General features: G+C 44.7%; 1 long non-coding RNA gene across 1 annotated transcript in view; it reads left to right on the top strand.

Annotated features, from left to right (window-relative positions):
* The first annotated feature begins 7,897 nt into the window (after nucleotides 1-7,897).
* Nucleotides 7,898-11,064, top strand: part of LOC147106567 (uncharacterized) — a 65,363-nt gene continuing 62,196 nt past the window's right edge. Inside the window, exons 1-2 of the long non-coding RNA XR_015080950.1 lie at nucleotides 7,898-8,113; nucleotides 8,209-8,324. This is a non-coding gene — a long non-coding RNA (uncharacterized LOC147106567). The remainder of the gene's footprint in view (nucleotides 8,114-8,208; nucleotides 8,325-11,064) is intronic.

The raw sequence follows: 11,064 nt of genomic DNA, 5'->3' as shown, positions 1-11,064 counted from the left end.
AAGCGCTTTACAGCCAATGAAGTATTTTTGGAGCATAGTCACTGTTGTAATGTGGGAAACATGGCAGCCAATTTGCGCACAGCAATGTGCCACAAACAGTAATGTGATAATGACCAGATAATCTGTTTCTTGTAATGAGGCCAGGACACCGGGGATATCTCCCCGGCTCTTCTTCAAAATAATGCCATGGGATTATTTTACGTCCACCTGAGAGAGCAGACAGGGCCTCGGTTTAACGTCTCATCCAAAAGATGGCACCTCCAACAGTGCAGCACTCCCTCAGTACTGCACTGGAGTGTCAGCCTAGCTTTAAGTGCTCAAGTCCCTGGTGTGGGACTTGAACCCACAACCTTCTGACTCAGAGGCAAGTGTGCTACCAACTTTTTAAAATTATTTATTGAACATTAAGAACATTTACAACATCGTGATCATTCCATTGTATCATTCAAATCCATTCCACCACTCTGCACAGCCATTCCTCCGCCACATATTAACATCAAAGCCTGAAGTTTAATTTGTCTCCCGTAACATATATTAATCGTTGTACTTTAAAAATTACTATCTTTAAATTCCATTCTGAATAAAACATCCACAGAGCCTTAAAATGATCTTGTAGCTTGTATTTAAAATACTCTTTTAGATTGATTCTCCTCCCCTTAAAAAAAGAGCATTCCTTCTTTGCACAATCACGAATCTAGCCAAACTGAACATTAAATTAATTGCTGCTCCGCTAGACTCGGGCAGACTCTCCTGCAATCCCCATCTCAACATTGAGTCCCACGGGATTCCCATTCTAGCTCTTTGGTCCCCACCCAACAAAAAAAACTCACACAACTGTCGAACATAGAAACATAGAAACATAGAAGATAGGAGCAGGAGTAGGCCATTCGGCCCTTCGAGCCTGCTCCGCCATTTAATGAGATCATGCCTGATCATCCAAATTCAGTACCCTGTCCCTGCCTTCTCCCCATATCCCTTGATCCCTTTAGCCTCAAGAAATATATCCAACTCTTTCTTGAATATATTTAATGAACTGGCCTCCACCGCCCTCTGTGGCAGAGAATTCCACAGGTTCACCACTCTCTGGGTGAAGAAGTTCCTCCTCATTTCAGTCCTAAATGGCTTACCCCTTATCCTTAGACTATGACCCCTGGTTCTGGACTCCCCGGCCATCATAAACATCCTTCCTGCATCTAGTCTGTCCAGACCTGACAGAATTTTATAGGTTTTGATGAGATCCCCTCTCAATCTTCTAAACGCCAGTGAGTATAAGCCCAATCGTCACAACCTCTCCTCATACGTCATTCCTGCCATCCCAGGTATCAGCCTGGTGAATCTTCGCTGCACTCCCTCCATGGCAAGAACGTCCTTCCTCAGGTAAGGTGACCAAAACTGCACACAATACTCAAGGTGCGGTCTCACCAAGGCCCTGTACAACTGTAGCAAGACATCCTTGTTCCTGTACTCGAACCCTCTTGCTACGAAGGCCAACACACCATTTGCCTTCTTAACCGCCTGCTGCACCTGCATGCTTACCTTCAGCGACTGGTGCACAATAACACCCAGGTCTCTTTGCACTTCCCCTTCTCCCAATCTATTGCCATTCAAATAATAATCTGCCTTCCTGTTTTTGCCACCAAAGTGGATAACCTCACATTTATCCACACTATAGTGCATTTGCCATGTTTCTGCCCAATCACCCAACCTGTCCAAATCGTACTGGAGTTTCACGACATCCTCCTCACAGCTTACCCTCCCACCCAACTTTGTGTTGTACTTAAAATCATTTAACTGCGGACATAACACCAGTAAATGGGACAGAGTATCATCCCGTGTCCCACACACTGGGCAAGTTGCCTCCTCCACTCGCCCAATCTTACACAAGACCGTCATGGTAAAAATCTGGTTATGAGCCAATTTGAAATCCAGTTCAATCCAGTCCGGACATTTAAAATTCACCCACACTCCCTTCCAAGTCCTGTTGGAAGTCCAGCTGTGGGTATATACTCTGCCAAAACTCCTGAACAGCAGGTGTCTTGAATCTCCTTAAAAACCTCAAGAGCAATGGACTTAAAATCTCAAAAAATTCTTTATTAAATTCTGCACTTAGTCCATCGGACCCTGGGCTCCCCCCCACCCCCCCACCCTTCAATCCACTTACAGGAAACTTTCTGTTATCCGGCACGGACGGGACCGACGTGGTGCCGGTTCATCAACAATTCCGGATAACCGAACGCTATAGTAAAAGATACGGAGCTCAGAGCAACAAACCCTGTTGCTTAGCAACAGCTTCAGAACAATTGGCACAAGTTGCAAGCGTCTCTGTAGCTTAGCAACAGCTGCAGCTACACCCTTGCACAGCAACAAATGGAGTAAAAAAAGTAATAAAAGTAATAAAAGTTACCTGAACCTACTCCTGAATTTTGCCAGTTAACCGACATTTCCGGTTATTTAGGGGCCGGTTAATCGAAAGTTACCTGTATCAGGAATGTTGTGGCTACAAAAAATTTGTTACATTTATTCTGACAAAATTTCAAAATGCTACACATCGTTACGTTAATGGGGGCTGTACTGGCAGTCAACCTCGCCCTGCAGGATCTACTGTGGAGGGAGCGGAGGCAGCGAGAAAGATAGGAAGATGTGGTCAGGGGGAGGAGGAGGGCCGTCAGGGCTCTCAACAGGATGCCTTACCCTCTGAGGATATTCCAATGCATTTCTCCTACCTCCAATTAAGTGAGGAGCAGTGCATTAGAGGGCTCCACTTCAGCAAGGGTGTGGTCACCGAACTCTGCCACCTCCTGCAACCAGACCTCGAGCCTCAGATCAGGGCGACCACGGCTCTCTCAGTGGCAGTCTGAAGGGATAATTACTAGTCCTAGCGCTTTTCAGGCTACCCCAGATCAGGCGTATTCCCCAACTAAAGTTAGAGATAGCCGAATTCTGTAAGACACTTAATTGGGTCTAAAAGTTCAGGCTATCTCTCTCTAAAGGAAAGGAACGACTTGAAGATGTTACCGTCTTCCAGATAGCACTTTTAATAAGTTTAACTAGACTGTAACCTTCCGGATATTCTGAGGGTCTGGAAACCCCCCCCCCCCAGAATTCTGCAACTCCTCACAAAAGAGTGTACAGAAATTGAGTTTGCGAGTTTGATACAGAAATACTATTTGAGGCAATTCTAGAAATATATAGATTTATTTAAGAACCGACATACAGTTAACAGCTGATGAGTCTTCCACCTCGCTCTCTATTGTACCCTCAGGAAAAGGCTGCTCAGCTGCTTGCTCATTATCTGAAGAGTCGGGTTAAGGTGAGGGGAGGGGGCAGGAAGGGAGAAAGGCATGCATACAGCATGATTAGCTGGAAGGTGGGAAAGGCTTGTGGGGTGAGGAGGAAGTGGGATATAAGAAGGAGTAGGGATGAACATACCACTGTTGTTCCCAAGGGGGCCAACGTCGCCGCTGGCCACGGCGCCGACCACCTGGTGCCCAATGATTTGTAGCACTCTCTCTTCCAGCTCATAAAGTTGTTGGGAGTCAGGTTGTTCCACACCTGTGCACTCCTGCTCCCTCCTGTTGTGAGCGACCTTGGCCTGCAAGAGAGAGGAAAGTGTGTGAATGAATTTGGAGCAATGTGTTTGGGAGATGTGTCTGCCATAGTTGAATAGCTCTCATTGTGTGCAAGGCGATAGATGTGGGTGTGAGTGTTGGTAGGTGGAGATTGTTGGTGGGTGAGTGCTGGGAATATGGTGCTTTGGGCAGTGTGTGCAGACTGAGGTTCAGATGGTGGTATGTAGCATTTGTTGAAGCATTGACTCACGCTGACCACCCGAGAGAGGTCGTTAAATTTCTTCCTGCACTGTGTGTGGGGGTCCTGGAGACCACAGTGCTGCCCGAGACTGGCTGGGCTACCTCCCTCCACATGGCGTGGAAGAGTTGCAGTGAGGGCCTCCTGCCACTTGTCGGGTACAGCACCGCCCTCCATCGCTCCACAGCGAGGACCAAGGCCTCCAATGCTTGGTTGCAGAATCTGCGAACTCTCTCCCTTGGCCATTGATCTGCCATACTGACACCTCCTTCAGTGGTCCAGTTCCTTCTCCTTGGCCTTCTGCTGCTTGCTAAGACAGCTGCAGAACCAGCAATGCTGAGAATGAGATTCTGCAACATGATTGAACTTCCCCTTTAAGAACTGGAAAGAGTCTGTGGCAATGATGACTAGCGATTAGACTGCACCTGAAATTGCTTAATGCTTTGAGTCAAATGCCACTGAGCTAGGTCATTAGCACTTGATTTAGCGCTCCAGTCCTTTCTTTGAGTACTAACACTTAATTTAGTGTGCAGCAATATTCATTAGCGCCTGGCATTAAATCTCCAACTTTTCAGGAGTTACTGCCCATTCCTGGCCTATAATGAATTTTTCCCCCTTTGAGCTAGAAATTCATCTACTTACTGCCACCCTGTAGCGCCATAAAATCGCGATAAAATGGCGGCATTTTGCCAGCCAGTGGCGGTTCCCGTGATGGCTGGCATATTCCTCTCCCCCTTTGCGCTGCCAGTAACTGGCAGAACCCTGGGGAAAAAAATGGCAGCCTGGTGATGACAATCGGCATGCGACGCTGACTTAGTCGTCAATGCAAACTTCGACCCGAGCATTGAATTTGGTGCTGGATCCTAAGCACGCCAGATTGCATGCTGACTGTGGCGATTTCTGCAGCTCTTAAAGTGACACACACATCATTCAGGTAATTTTGAATTTAAGGGTTTGGACTGGTTTTTTTATTTTATGGAAGTGGTAGCTTGCTGCAATAGATGTGAATTTTTTTTTAAGTGTGTAGAGGGTGCTGCTGGACACTTGCAAGGGCTCAGATGGTAAATGAAGGTCTTTGAGAAGAGAAAACATGCTGCGAATACTCAGCAGGTCATGCAACATCCGTGGAGAGAAAAACAGAGTTCACGTCTCAGGTCGACATGCTGCCTGACCAACTGAGTATTTCCAGCATTTTATGCTGTCATTACAGCATTCGCTTGCAGAGGGAAGAAGAAGATGCAGAAGAGGAAGACACAGAAGAGGAGGATTCAGACAGAAGGATGCATTCCAGACAGCCCCTTTGTGGCCGGGATATCCAGGATGGAATCATCTGCCTGTGGTCCCACTGGCTGGGCAGGCTGCCTCTTCTTGCTGACCCACTGGCTGGACAGGCTGCATTTCTGGGTGTATGAAATGAGGAAGGCACAAGGGTGGAGTTGCGGTGAGGGGAGGGTGGGAAAGCAAGAGGTGCATGCCAGAAGGAGGATAATCACGAGAATACCCGCATTGTGTATCCTTTTAGCCCCGCCGCTGGCCAAGGGCTCAGCCATGCCCCTGCTAAGAATGGCCTGCACCGTCCCCTCCAAGGGGGTGAGGTGAGTCTTGGAATGGAAGATGTGCTTTGTGATTGGGGCAGATTGTTGGTAGGTGAGTGATTGAGGGCTGTGCATTGAGCAGTGTGTGAGGCTAGTGGTGCAGTTGGTAGGAGACAGCTTTTGAAGATGCATTCACTGACCTTGACCACTGGTCTGAGGTCATGAAGCTTCTTTGGGCACTGGAGCCAGGTGGTGGGGGCGACACTGCTGGCAGTGACGGCCTTAGTGATGTACACCCACATCGTTCTTTCTGAGTGTGGGTAGAGGGCCGCTCTTGCAGTGTTGACCCCTTGCACAAAGCCGGAGTGCTGCGTGTGAGACCCTTGGTGCCCTTCCCTGGCTTGCTGAGCCATTTGTGTTAGCGTTGAGGTGGTTTTCCCATTTGTTGAGATTAGGAAGGTAATTCAGCTTTAACAGCTGAATATTCACATTTGGAACTTCTTTTAAATATTGAATATTTCTTAAAAGGCAGAAAGGGCTGAAAAATGTATTGATTCACTGCATTTTAATTTGTATTGCTTCAGTGTGCATGGCCCCTTTAATTCTTAGGCCTCTTAATTACCCACAATTCCCTGCGAGCTCCACAGCTTCACTCACGGAGGCTGTGGGTACCTGCAACGCCGGACCTGGACAGAAACTTCGTCCCGGATCCCTCCAGCAACGCCACCAGGACAACGTTGCACGGAAGGTGGGCGCTGCACCACCTATCTCCATGCCCCCCCCCAGACCAATTTCACTCAGTTAGCATTGCGGCCAGACCGACAACTTTGCTGGCGAACACAAATTTTTCCCGCATTGATTTCTAAAACAAGCAGATTTGATAAACTGCTTAATATCTGCTAAAATTTATTTTATGGTCATGTTGAAGTATAGGTTAAGGATAACATTCACATTACAACTGTAGTATTGGTGTGAAACCGTTTTACTTCATACCCATGCTCCAGTTATAGTAAGACATTTTTGATACTACTGCTTCTGGGGCCTCACACGCAGCCAGCATACAGTGGAAAATTAGGGGCAATATGTCTGTTATTTCACAATCAGTATTGGCTGCATGTGAGGCCCTGACATTAATGCAGGTCTCAGAAATCCTCACCCATTTTGGAAATGCAACCTGAAACCAGTGTCAGGGCCTGATCTCGCACCATAATGAAGTGGGGGCCTCCCTGCTGAAGGTAGTGTCATTCCATTTTGCTTCAAAATCAGTTTGGGCTTTGATACTTTCACACACTGCCAGTTTAGCATTTGTGCAAAGCTGAAACCACTTCATATCAATTCAAACATGTGTGAATGCACTGTAAGGAAATTTGTTCCTTTGGTAATAGGCTGAAGTTCTCGTAACTTCGTTAATAAGTTATGAAGAGAGACTCACAGAACTGAAATCGTTTTCATTGGAGAAACAAAAATTAAGAGGCATGATCAAAGTTATTACATGGTGATTGGTGTAATTAATGTAGATATGAGCAGGCTATTTAACTTGGGCTGTGAGAGCAGTACTGGAGGACATGGTTACAAAATTAATAAGATTCAAGTGAGACTAATGGTTAGAAAAAAACATATCCCAGAGTAATGGACATGTGAAGCTTACAAGAGTTAATTCTCTGTTTCTTAATCTTCAAAAATGAGCTAATAACAAATAGGCTTGTAGGTTATAAGGAATAAATGCAGATAAAAATGATCAAATACTTAATGGAATACAATGATCTTGAGCCTTTGAGATCATTTGGGTCTCATGTCATTGATAGCAGATGGCCAATGATGGTTTTTTTAATTTATTCTTGGAAAATTAGCTTCGCTAGCAAGGTCAGCATTTATTGCCCATCCCTAATTGCACTTGAGAAGCTGGTGGTGAGCCACCTTCTTGAACTGCTGCAGTTTATGTGATGAAGGAATTCCCACGGTGTTGTTGGGTAGGGAGTACTAAGATTTTGACACAGCAACGATGAAGGAACAGTGATATATGTCCAAGTCAGGATGGTGTGTGACTTGGAGTGGAACTTGGAGGTGGTGGTGTTCCCATGCGCCTGCTTTCCTTGTCCTTCTAGGTGGTAGAGGCTGTGTGTTTCGGAGGTGCTATCGAAGAAGCCTTGGTGAGTTGCTGCAGTGTATCCTGTAGATAGTACACGCTGCAGCGCCGGTGAAGGAGGGAGTGGATATTTAAGGTGATGGATGGGCTGCCGATCAAGCAGACTGCTTTGTCCTCAGTGGTGTCAAGCTTCTTGAGTGTTACTGCAGCTGCACTCTTCCAGGCAAGTGGAGAGAATAACGTAGGTTGAAGAGCCAAAACAACTGAGCAAACTGATTTTATCTTCAGAACACTGAAGACTCAATCTTATCTTCCAACGATAAAGATACCTCAGCATTTCTTCTATAAAAGGGTGCTCTTAATTCATATTGCACATTATTTTATTGTTCTATACTAATACATCTGAATCATGGCTTTCTGGATAATCTATCTGATTTGATCATAATCTCATTTATTTTATAGATTTTCTTGCAATTTACTACATTTCAAGTACAGCACTTTATAAACTGCTATAGTGATCGTGTAGTAGTTTATAATGGTGACAGTTTACTTGCACCGATCCTTGATGGACCAACTTGTGGTGCAGAGAATCCAGCAATGATATCATCTGGAACGTCGTTATTAATTGAATTTTTCACTACCCAGACAATCAAAGCACATGGTTTCAGCGCTAATTATCGATTTGGTAAAACTCTATTCAAATTGTAAATTATATATTTAGTTGACTGGCTATATAATTTTCATTGTGTTGATTAATATTAAATTTCTTTTACCTTCTAGTTAGATGTGGTTATATGTTGAAACGTAAACAGGGAGATATTGATTTTAGAGATTGGCAAAACAATTATCCAAGGACAGAATGTTTCTGGGTCCTGCTAGTACCAAGAGCATATAAGGTATGAGAGTACCGTACAAAAACAATTATATTTTCTTATGTATTTATAATAAAGACTTCTAATTGTTATTTATCCAAACAAAGAAGTAAAATTAAATTAAATGTTACAACTAAAAAAACTATTACATGCGGACTCAAAACTTATGGGGAATTACATAACAACATCCATTTTCTTGAAGGTTTCCAAATTCAATACAGGTGAGAGCCTACTTTCTAAGTATCTGTAATTTTTATAATTTTCTGTTATGGAAAAATGGCAGTCCAGACATTAAGGGTGGTAATAATGCCATGTTCTAAATTCTGTCGTAGCTTTGACATCATGCTACAACATTACTGCAAGTCAACTAAAAACTCCAATTGAGCAAAGTTCTAGGAGGTGGATCAAATTAATTTGAGTAATGCTGTATCCTTAACAGATCTAAGTCCATATGTTTCAACTTTTATCTGAAAGAATTTGCAATATAAGATGATTTTACTCATACTGGGATTTATAGAGCGTTCATATAGTAGTACTTAAGGACTTTCTTCTGCGTTACTGCATGTGCTGTAAATCTGTTTCATTCACAAAACACAGCAGAACCCACAGTATAAGAGTCCCACATGACTGGACATTGCAGAAACTGAAACAGTTCCACACAAGTTGAACGTTTCCAATCTAGTAATGACATGGGATTAAAAAAAACACTACTGTAGAGGGGAAAAGGAGGCACAGGATACAGAGTGAGAAAAATAAACTTTTTAGTTCAACAACCATGTAACTTCTACAGATGGAGTAAATTCTTCTTTCCTCTTTCCTAATATCCTCCATACATCAATGGAATTACCACAAAATCCAGTTAAGAGAAAACATAAAGGATGATGCTCTATAAACACGCTTTAGATATCAGTGACACCATGATCATAAGACAATTGCAGAAGAGGAAGCCATTTCACACATCTTAATTCATCCATTCAGAATGCTCTAAAGTTCCCCCACTGCAGCATCCAACTATTTCTTAAATGATTCCTGGGTTTTTGCCACCACTATTCTATTTGAGCGTCCATTCACTGTGTTGCTCACTTTGTGTGAAAAAGAATCTCCCGGTATTAGTTTAAACATGTGTCCCTTTATCCTACTCTTTCAATTTACTTTAAAGTAATATCATGGATTTACCTTTTTCACACCCTTAAGAATCATGCAAACTTTATAAGATTGGCTCAGATGCCTCTTATCCAGGCTGAAAAACTAGGGGCAGAATATTCCGCGGGGTCAACGGGCACGATTGGTGGTGGGTCGGGTGGGAAAGTGTTTTTTTTGACAGCGGGTCGGGACCTCGCTGTCAACATGCCGCCATGCGCCTTTCCCAAATGTCAGGTCTGCCAGCGCTGAGCAGACCTGACATGCAGCGGCGGGGGAGGCAATTGAAATCATTAGTGGCTTATTTACAGCCACTTAACAATGCTTTTTCCATTGTTTTTTGATTTTCACAGATCGCTCACCGGCTTCCCACTGCGCCTAGGCGTAGTCAGTGAAGCTGAGGCGGGAGGTGACTTGCCATTCTTTCAGCTGATGAGTTGACAGCTTTAAATGCCAAGCCAGAGCTCCCAGCTGAATCAGATATCTTCCCTTAGTCATGAGCTTCTCTGAACTACATTTCCACTACAGATTCAGAATGCTGCAAGTCTTTACACAAGTCTCCATCCAGTCTGACCTTATTACCTCTCCTACCATTGACAGATCATTTCTGTCATCTCTACTTCACCTGCCATCTATTCCATCAGCATCGGTGCCCTTGAAACTATCTCACCTTAGTCCTCAGAATCTGACCACGATCAGCCCCAACACCAGCAGCAACACCAACCTTCTCCGCAATCAACTGATGCTGCACAGGACACAGGACATCAACATCTGACCACATTGCTGCCTAGGGGGCCAGGAATGGCCTCACCATGGCCAGATTTGCTTCACTTGATGCTGTACACCCTGGCTGTCACATGATGCACCAGGTTGGCACCACCCCACACCAACACCATAAAGCATCCCTACAATGCCCAAGCCATTCCTTTCACACTCATCACCATTGCGGGGGGTACCATTATGTCTCATCATTCACTGCAACTCACTAAGTCACTTCCAAAGGTGCACACAAATCTGTCCAAGAATGCAAAGTGTTGAAAATAAAGGTTTCAATGTTTGACACCACATGAACAGAAACGTTACATGAACATTGCATAAAACACCCAAGTGCCTACCCTTGTGTAATGTTAGTTGGTATGATTAGGATGAGAGTGAGTGTGAGGGGTGGCTAGTGAGATGGGGAAGTGATAATGTAGATAGGGAGGGATGGGTGGAGGTGCAAGGTAAGTTGGTGTGAGGATGTGCAGAAGTAGGGTAGGGACGGCAGAGTGATGGGGATGTGATGAGTGGCACAGCAGGATGAGGTTGAGTGTGGCTTTGCAGTAACGTTTCGTGATCTACTGAGATCATTGAAAGGGTTGCGCCACTGCAGCCTTGTCCTCCTGATGACACCCCTGCTTGTGTTCTCCTGTGCAATGTGCAACCAGGGTGCGTTGGTCTCCTTGGCAGGGAAGTGAACCTCCCTGCGTGCTGTGACTCCCTCCATAAGCATATAGAGGGAGTCATGGGAGAGCCTGATTGCAGCCCTGCAACTCTGTGCAATGCTTGTCAATGTTTGCAGCACCTAAATGGTATAGAACACTGACAGCATAAATGTCAACATAAATTTGCGCATGGTCCCATT

The sequence above is a fragment of the Somniosus microcephalus genome, chromosome 15 (assembly GCF_052327205.1).
Source record: "Somniosus microcephalus isolate GS21.2 chromosome 15, FLI_Smic_1.0, whole genome shotgun sequence".
Classification (NCBI taxonomy): domain Eukaryota; kingdom Metazoa; phylum Chordata; class Chondrichthyes; order Squaliformes; family Somniosidae; genus Somniosus; species Somniosus microcephalus.
This window is presented reverse-complemented; position numbering and strand designations above follow the sequence as displayed.